Genomic DNA, 8,156 nt, shown 5'->3' on the forward strand with positions numbered 1-8,156 from the left:
TTCAGCAGGTGGTGACCCTGCCCCCTGCTCTGAAAATGACGTTGGTGGAAAAGGTGAAGTTGTGGGGTTTGGTTTTGTTTTGTTCTCTTCAGGTGTCATCAGACTCCCAGCTGAGAACACTGGTTCCCTGGGGCCAGGCTGTGAGCCCAGCACACCCAGACAGCATCCCCTGGGGGTGTCTGTCACTGCAGAGCAGAGGGCAGCAGGACAAACACCTCCAGCCCTTGTCACTGGGCCTGGGTAGTTGTCCTCGGCTGCCAGCCCAGCCTCCTGGGGGCAAGGGCAGAAGGGACAGTTGGTTTATGGGCTGGTTCTAGAAACCACTCCCCACTGACTTGAAAAAAACACTCTCAGAGAAAGGATATTGTCCTGGTTTGGAGTGGGAGCATGTGAGAAGTGAAGGCAGCTTAGAAAGTCCCCTTTAGACTGATCCTTCAGAAATGCTCTGTTCCACCCCTCCCTGTGATGGTGCAGGATTTGGACACCTCTTTGCCTCAGTGGCACGTGCAGCATCCAAGCCTCTTGTTCTTCATCCTCCCTCTGGCAGGAAAGACTCTGCCCCAGGTCTGTCCTGGGGTGATGGGGCTGCCAGGGCTGTGTTAGGGAAGAACCTCTCCTTCACCAGAGGCTTGTTCTGCAATGTGCCTGCAGCAAGCTGGTCATGGGTTTTGTGCTGGCAGAGAGGAAAGACTTGTCCCTCCTTTCTGGCTGGTTCAACATGTTTAGGGCACAAAGCCAGGAGGCAGAAAACTGGTCAGAGACCAAATTGTTCCCTTTCATCAGGACCCCAGGTATCAGCTCCCAGCAGCATCCCTGCTCTGATGGATGTGTCAAACAGCAACTATTTCATAGGGTTAGGTCTCCAAGAAGTGCCCAGGTGATCAGCAGGGGAACCTGCCTGGCTTCTTTCCAGCTTGTTTTTTCTTCTCCAGCAATTGTCTGTTTTAGCCACAGTGTTTGAATGACACGTCTGTGGGTTTTCTTGCAGATTTCCTCCAGTGTAAACCACCCTGCTGACCTGGTTAAACTTATCCCTGATGCCCTGGCCAGTTACATTCCAAAATCATTGCTTGTTTTTGGGGAAGAGAAGCCCAACATTGAGGATCTCAACAGTAAAAACTGGACCCGAGAACAGGTAACACAGCAGCTTTTTGTGTCCTCCTGCCCCTGCAGGGTCAGCCTTGGCCTGCACAGGAGCTGTGGGTCTGCTCTGCAAATCTGCCTGACATACAGGGGATGCTGCAGAAAAGCATCATGAACCCATGACCCTCTGGCTTTTCTCCACAGGCTGCTGTGTTTTTTGGTGATGTGCTAAGGACAGAGCCTGACTTCAGCAGGTAGGGCTGTGTCCTCCCCTTCCATTTGCCATCTCTGTGTTTGCTTTCAGTGCAGTTCCCATGTTTCCCTTGCTACATGTGGCAGCCCCACCACACTCAATCCACAGCAACAGATGGGTAATATCATGCACACCCAAACACAGCACTGAGATTTGCCAGAGTGTCAGCTGCAAGATACACCCACCAGCCTCACTCTCTAAAACCAGCTTCCTAAAATGCTGCTGCTGGCTCAGCCTGCCCCTGGGACCTGGCTCCTGACTGCCCCTGTGGAAGGTGCTTCTCACTGGAGAACATGTCAGCCTTCCAAGTGCAATTCCAGGGATTAAATTTAGCTGACCTGTATCTCTTGTCAGCTCTTGTATCTGAGGTGAAAAAGTATGAAAACCATGACACAAATCTGGAGGAGTTGACATCAGTGTCCTGCTGGTTTCACCACAGAAGCTTTTCCTACCAAAACCAACACAAGTTGAAGGGCTCCAAGCTGTGCTCAGTGATGAGGAGCTGCACATCTCCATCATTCCACCCTCACCCTGTACTGAAAGCACAGGCTGGTCTTGTAAATCAGGACACAGCAGTGCCACGGGGGGTGCAGGTCCCTGCCTTTCTCCTGCCAGCACCAGGTTAGGTTTATCTCACCAGTGAAGCTTCCTGAGCTCCCACATGGCTCCAAATCAGCAGTTTTGAGGGGATGGAGTTGGGAGAGGGTTAAGCTTGGAGAATGGGGGAGGTTTGTGTTGCTGTGTTGGTCAGCACTGGCTTTTCTCCTGGAGTCCTTGCCCTTCTGACTTGGCTTCTGTCCACGTCCAGGCTTTCCCAGTCAGTCCTCCAAGGCTTCACATGTGCAGCTGCTGATGAGGTGGAAGAAGAAAGATTTCAGGAACTGGCCAAAGAGATGAAGAAGAAGAACGTCAAGCTGGGAGAAGACCAGGTCAGTTTCTGTATTTCAAAATGCCCTGTTTGATCTTGTCATGAAGATAGACATGAGGATTGCTCAGCAGGAGCAAAACCACTGGAACAAATGGCCTGGGTCTCCACCCTACAGTTCTGATGTTTTCCTAAAGTCAAACCCCCATGGGCTGGGGGTGTCTCAGGAACCAAACCCTCCCATTTCTGTATCTTATTTTGGAGCAGAGTAAAGCCTTTAATATTAATTTAATTTTATTGTTATGTTCTCATGCTGCTTTCTTTCTTTGATGTGGCCTTTCAGCTGAGCTGCTTGGTGAAGATGGTGACACTGCATGGGATTCCCAAGGATTTGGACAGTTATCCTAAGGACCTGCTGCTGTTTTTAAGGTAACTGTGCTGTGGTGTCCCTGTCGTTGCCTTAGGACCTAGTGGGAAGGAGAGGCTTTGTTTCCAGCCCAGCTGGCAGTGACTGCTTCATTCATGTTTGATGTGTATTTCAAACTTGTTCAGGCCTCCTTAGAGGGAAAAGAAAATCAGATTGCAGAAAGCTTTCAAAAGACATTTAAGGTTCTTTCAGGTTCAACCATCCATCGTATTCATAGAAACACTGTTTTTTAAAGCATCTGGGTGTGAAACCAGTGGGTGGTTTCAGTACTTCCTGGCCTCTCACAACATCAGAGGAAACATTAGAGTGGGTTTCTTTGTTCCAGTGGGAACATGTGGGCTGGGATCTGTGGGAGAAAGAGCTGCATGGAGCTCAGGCTGTGGATGTGGCAGGTGTTACACTGGCCAGGGTGTCTGCTGAGCAGCCTTGAGCCTGCTCAGCTCTTTGCTACCATTCCCTGGGACTCGTGGAGTGTTTGTCTTTCCAGTCCTTCAGACTATGCAGGCACAGGGAGCTGTGTGCAGTACTTTGCTAACATTGGGAAAGCAAATCTTGATGTGCTGCAAAGAGACTCATCCCAGAGGAAACAGCTGCTCTTGGAGGCTTTGGCATGTTTGGTAGGTGGTGAGGGGCCAGCTCTGCACAAGGCTGGGGACAACCTGAGGTTGTCAGCAGGAGCAAGAGTGCTCTTCTGCAGTGTCATCCAACACCTCTGTCTTGTATTATTCCAGAAGATTCCTGGCACACAAATAAATGAGGAAAATGCAGAGATTCTGGGACGTCTGGTTTGTGACCTGGGTGGTGAATACATCAGAAGTACTGGAGGGAGTTTGCTGAAGCATTTAAGCCAGTGTGGGTCTTTCCTGCCTGACCAAGAAGAAGCTATTAGGAGTGTCATCAGCAGTGGTAACACTACATATGGGTATGATATTTTTTTTTGCATCTGGGCATCAGCAGAACAGTTCCCTTCAACAAAACCATTGTCCTGTTCAGACCTGAGTGAGCTCCAGCCAACCACCTTGACCAGGAACTTGAATAATTTGTTGCTTTTGCATTTCCCACTGCCCCTTTTACATTGAACCTCTTTCACCTGAAAACTTTGGCTGGAATTCCTCTGGAAAACACACTGTCCTGTCTGTGTCTCACCTGGTCTAGTCATTAAACCTTTCCTTTCCTCTTTTGTTTTTCCTTTACCCAACTTCTCTCAGACTGTCCTGCTGACCACCAGGTGGGCTCCAGCTCTTTGCCAGCCACTGACTTGCAGAAGAGCATGGTGCTCCTCCATGCTTGATGAATTCCTGGCTGTGTCTAGCTGGAGCATTGTCCAGGGAGGCAAAGTATCTTCCCTTGCTGTGTCAAATGCCCTGAGATCTTGGCACTGAATGGGGCGACAGGAAGAGCAGATACTCCTTGGAGGTTGTGCTTAGGAAAAGGATGTATTTATTAAATGCCATTTTCCCATCCATGCCCTTACTCACATGACTAACAATTGTTCTGCCTCTGCTGGAATCAGGTTTTGCACGACAGGAAGTGAAGGAGAAGTTGTAGGATTTGAATCTTGTATTTTCTGAGCTTCAAATGTTACAAGGACATAACCCTGGCAACTTCTACAGGGTCTGAGGTTGTTTTTGTTGTTGTTGTTCTTCCTGGAAAGCTGATCCCTGCTGATCTTTGTACACAGGCCTCCTGTCACCTGGTCAGCTTTTACCCTGGATGAGCTCAGTGGGTTGATTCCTGTGTTTGATCACAGCATCTTGCAGAAGGTCCCCAAGGTGGGTTGTTCATAGAGGTGAGGGCAGTTTGGGAAGCACCCCAAGGTGGATGAGGTGTGAGGGGGGTTGTTCAGCCCATGTTCTCAGCAGTGTCTTCACTCAGGAATGAGGTGCCAAGGGGCATGGCTGGTCTAGGAGCAGTGAGGGCTGCCTGAGCTGCAGCTCCACGTCTGGGTCACTCTCATCTTCTTCCTGCAACCTTTGGAAGAGGAGCAGAGGTGGGAAGCAGTAGTACCTGTGCACAGTGCTGTGTGAGGAGGCAAAATAATTGATGGGCCATGGGATACAATAGAGCTGAAGCTCTACTGGGAAATTTGCCTTTGGCTCAGCAAGGAAAGGTCTCCAGGCTTGAAGCAGCAGGTTCTGCTGCCCAGAGTACTTGAAGGATGACATTTCTTGGCTGGGTGAGTAGTATGCTGGTGGTACCCCCAGACTGCAGTGTCCCCCTGATGAAAACCTTTTCTTTGCAGGATGCTTTAACTGTTTGGCTGAGAAACTTTGCCCGGGACTCACCTCTGACAAGGGAGGAGTTGGCCACTGTTGTTGAAGAGCTCCTGCCCAGGAGGCACAAACGTGCTGAGGGTATGGGGGCCCCTCCTGCCCCCCCTGCCAGAGTCCCCTGGCAGCAGGGGTGACCCTCATGCTCCAGGGGCCCCCTAAGTGTGTCTGAGTGGAACTATGAGAGCCTGGGGGCAGGTGACCCAGGAGGAGGGTGGTACCAGGGTTGTGTTGCTCCAGCAAGGGAGCATCAGAGCTTGAAGCAAAAGGATTTAACCCTGAGCAGCTTGGTAATTGCCTCAACAGGTTGTCCACCTAGCAAGGAGATAACGAAGGCTGTTCTTGATGATTCCCTGATGCCAGTGTACTACACACCTGAGGAGCTGCAGGCTTGCCTGCAGAATGTCTCTCTGGACAATTACCTCTCTCAGATACTCACCTACCCCTTCAGTGTGCCACAATTAGCTGTGCTGAAGAGGCACCTGGACGAGGTAAGGCCAAGCTGAAGAGTGAACAGGGAAGATCTACTGGTGAGACTGCTCAGGGCCTTGTCCAGTTGAGCTAAAGTATCTCCAAAGACTGAGACTCTCTGGGCTTCTCTTCCAACATGTGACCACCTTCCTGTGAAAAGACCTTATATTTGATATCTAATCAGAATTTGCATTTCTTGCTGTGTACCTCTGAGAGGAGTGTGGCTCCACCCTCCCTATAACCCATCCTGGCTTTGGTTTCTTATTCCTTGCAAACCTTTTGGCCTTTTCCACATTAATTTTGCAAAGAGCAGAAGTTGCTGAGCACGGGCACAACGACCGGTGTTCCCAGCAGTAACAATGGTCTTTCCACAGATGTACCCAGATGGGTATCCTGACAGTCTGCTCCCCAAACTGGGCCCTCTCATTGACTTTTTGACCCCTGAGGACTTTTCTAAGCTGCAGATAACTTCAGCTGACTCCCTGGCTGCCTTGCTGGGAAGTGAGCCCTCGAATGAGCAGGTGGGAATTTGGGTTGGCTTTCCTGGTCTTGGGAGCTGCTGGGTTAGGATTGGCTCAGGGGCTTCAGAGATGATTGGCCCATCCAAAGAGATTTGAAATGATTCAATTTTATTTTTGTAATGGTTGCATTTGTTGTTTGGTTTTTTTTCCTTTGGGGAAAGAAACCAGAAATTCTGCTTCAAGTTAACTTTGTGTTTCCAGGCTTCTGCAATAATCAAACGTTATGTTGACTTGGGAAATGCCTTGAATGCCACTGCCCTGAGGGCAATTGGGACCAGATACCTGTGCCTTCTAAATGCAACTGAGCTGAACAGGATTGACCCCAACAACCTGAGGTGAGTCCAGTACTGTGGTGATGCTCTTGGCTTCTTGCAAAAGCACTTTCTCATCAGCAAGTGTAGTTTCCTTTTCTGTCCACTCAGGGCAAGCAGGTCTAGAAAGAAACTTAGTACCTGCTCTGTGTCCAGTTTTACAAGCCTGCAGCTCTCCATCCTGCCAGGAAGGGCTCAGGTTTGCAATCCAGCTCCCTCTGTGGCACCTCAGCTGGCAGCAGATGTGGTCTGCATGCCTGCTTTGATCTAGAGGCAGGAGAGAGTTCATTGAGTTCAATTTAAATTATATTGAAACACTGCTAAATGAGATTAATTAAATAACCATATCTTTGCAAGTACATAAGTTCCTCATGCACCACCAGAGCCATCAGAACTGAGAAGATGTATCATTTTAAGCAGGAGACTGAGCTGGATTTTTTTTTCCCCTCAGCTTCTCTCTAGACCTCTTCTGTGCACTAGGGGGTAACCTGTCCTGTGTAGAGAATCCCAGATAGACTAGTTCAAAATTTGTTCATGTTGAAGGAAATAACAACTTCTGTCTCCTTGAATCTTCATTTTCCTGCAGACTGGCATCTCTGAATCCTTCAGCCTGTTCACAGCTTACAAAAGACATCTTATATGCCAAAGCAAAACGTGCTTTCTCAGACCAGCTCAACTCACCTGCCTATTACCAGCTCATTCTGCCTTACTTGGGTATGTAAAGGAACAGGCTGCAATGGGGAAAGAGGGCTCAGCCAAAAGCTGCAGAGCTGTCAGACACCAATCTAAGATGTGGGCATTTTCAAAGTGAAGTTGTTATAAGTTTTAGAGAGTTTGGGTCTTTCCCAACTTGTAGGTGGAATAAGTTATTCTTGAAAGTTTCTGTACCTGACTTGATGTTGCCCACATCAACTGTGAGTCCATCACAGGGAAAATCCACCTCATGGCTTCTGGGATGGGCAAGATCTGCTAGATCCATGAGAAGTCAAGTTGCTGATGCTTAACTTTTATCTCACAGCCCTTCTCCATGGTCCAAGACATAGATTTTATTTTTTTCTTTTCCCCTGTCAAGCCAATAATTGTTTCACAGCCTGATTAACTCTTCTTACCCCTCTGTGAGGCATCTGGCTCTGTCACAGGTGGGTTTCTGGCTGACATGGTAACACCTCCCAGCAAAAATGAAGCAGCCTCCATAGATTCTGCAGCTGGAACTCATTCAGTGAGCAGCCCCAGCCTCATACATTTTGGAGACATCATTCTAGCTCCAGCTTATCTAGATACTCAGCATTGCTCACCTGGGGGCTCTCCATGCATGGATTAACTTTGTCTCTTTGCTCCCAGGGGGTGCTCCTGTTGGGGATCTCAGAGCTCTAAGCAAGGACCACGTGAACATGAATGTTGGTACTTTGGTGAAGTTAAGAAGGGACTCTCTGATGGTGAGCAGGATCTTGAAGTCCTTTGACTCCTTGCCTTCCTTTCATGCTGAGTAGTTGGTTTTGGTCACATTGGTGCAAACCAGAAGTTGCTCCATCAAATTCAAAACGGTGCTAGACCAGGGGGAAGTGGAGAATTGTCCTGAAACTCCTTCAAAATGCTAAGCCAGTCTTACTGGGAGGGTTCTTTAGGGTGGCTCTCACAGCAGGAGTGGCAGGAGCAGAGGACAAGTGTCCACTAGACAACAGTGTGACAAATCTTCTAGCAGTGTTAACAATAACACCATCAGTTTGGGAGACAGCCCAGTGACTTGGGCAGGGACTTTGGGCTTGGGTGTGGCAGACTTGTCATCAGAGGGCAACAGAAACAGGCTTGGTGGAACCATTGTGTTCTTTCCTCCAATCTAAGGCAAGAGTTTCCCATCTGAAACCACTCACCAGGAATTTGTCTTCCTGGTTCTTCACACTTCTGCCAATAGAAACCACAGCAGTTCCTTGCTCTGAGGGTATTGTTTCCATTCC

Source organism: Chaetura pelagica, unplaced genomic scaffold (genome assembly GCF_000747805.2).
Source record: "Chaetura pelagica isolate M959 unplaced genomic scaffold, ChaPel_1.0 scaffold408, whole genome shotgun sequence".
NCBI classification, from domain to species: Eukaryota; Metazoa; Chordata; class Aves; order Apodiformes; family Apodidae; genus Chaetura; species Chaetura pelagica.